The following is a 1,958-nucleotide window of genomic DNA, read 5'->3' as shown; positions in this document are numbered from 1 at the left end:
AATAAAATTAAATAATAAATAAATAATAAATAATAATAATAATAATAATAATAATAATAATAATAATAATAATAATAATAATAATAATAATAATAATAATAATAATAATAATAATAATAATAATAATGAAAATAATAATAACAATAATGATATGTGGATGATTAACTATCATATCAATGATTATAACCATGTATAAATAATAATTGATAATTCTAATCAATAATTAACTATATATAATTAATTGCCTATCAGTAGTAATTAATAAGTCAAAGATTAGCTGTCAATAATAATTAATAAGTGAGGGGATAAAGTTTAAACATAAGTTGAAAATGATCGAAATTCGTCAGTATGAATATGAAAATATGGAAAATGTTACAAATCGAACCGATTTGTCAACCATCGTGTCAACCACAATTTGCGCTTTCTTTTACAATGAACGTTTTTTTCATTAATTATTTCGTTTTATAGCAATTTCCATTTTACCAATTAAATATTAATTTTATTTAAACTGAATTTTTTCAATGTTTCTTTCATTTTAAAAAATTTTTTCGATTATCCCTCACCGTATGTTAACCTAAGCCCATATTCCGTTATTTTCTCCATCATCCGACATATTACTTTCATTTACGTATTCCACGTACGTATTCCATTTACTAATTCCATCACTTACGTATTCCATTTGCTTATTTCACTCACGTATTCAGTTTACGTATTCCGCTTACGTATTTCACTTACGCATTCCATTTACTGATTCCATTTACGTATTCCATTTGCGTATTCCATTTGTGTTCCATTAATATCTTTTAATATTGAAAATTCGCAATTAGTCTCCCCTGTCTAATATCAAAATTATTGACAAGATATTTGGAAGGAAAAATTTTGAATAATAATTGTCTTTCTTGTTTTAAATTTTATAATTGTGATCGAAAACTTTAAATTACAATTATAATTCATAATAAAACTATGTATTTAAAGTTATAATTTGAAACAAAAGAAATTTTAATTTTTAAATGTTTTACTTTTACGATAATACGGTAATAATAATTTATGGAAAACTAATATGAATATTGTTAAAAATATGTAAATTTCCAAAGAGAGAAAAAAAACAACTTCATATTTAAAGTATTGGAAAAAAAATGTTGGAAAATTGCAATTTAAAAAAAAAAGAAAAGAGGATTTGCATAGTTTCTATGTTTGAAATAAACTCTTACTTACTTATTTGTTGAATTTTAGGGAATAAATCAGCAATTTTTTCCTTTTCACTCTTTTAAATTAGTTTGTTCCTTTAAATTATTTTAACCAAATTCATCAATTTCATCCTATGGTTAAAACTGAATGAAATCGTAACTAATTATAAAATACAATATTTATTTTTAAATATGCCTTTATAATCCTTTAAAATTTCGCAAAAATCATATTTCATTTAAAATTTTCTTTCTTTCTTTTTTCACTTTTTTCAGCAAAATTGAAATATGCGTATCAAATTGTAAATAAGTTAACATTGTGTTTTAAATTATTTATTGAAGTATTATTAAAATATCATTTATTAAAGTATCATTTATTGGAATATTATTAAAATTGAGAGAAATGAAAAAGGATTCTTATCTTTTTATTACAATTATTATCAAAAGTATGCATTTTTAAAGATGAGAAAATTTTTTTCTCTTAAATTTTCATTTCATCCAATTCATCCTAATATTTTGTAAATAAAGTGTACATTCTTTACTTCTCATTAATTTCTTTCAATCTATTTGATAAAATTTAAAAATCAATTATTTATATGAAAAAGTTATGGTTAGGTAAATTTGATCAATTTGTTATTCATTAATAATACCTTACAAATTACTAATATCTAGGCGCATTTATCCATAAGTTTTATGGTTAGGTAAATTTGATCAATTTGTTATTCATTAATAATACCTTTACAAATTACTAATATCTAGGCGCTATTTATCCAT

This window comes from Loa loa (genome assembly GCF_000183805.2).
Source record: "Loa loa unplaced genomic scaffold supercont3.440, whole genome shotgun sequence".
NCBI classification, from domain to species: domain Eukaryota; kingdom Metazoa; phylum Nematoda; class Chromadorea; order Rhabditida; family Onchocercidae; genus Loa; species Loa loa.
The sequence above is the reverse complement of the archived record's forward strand: the minus strand, read 5'-3'. Positions refer to the sequence as shown.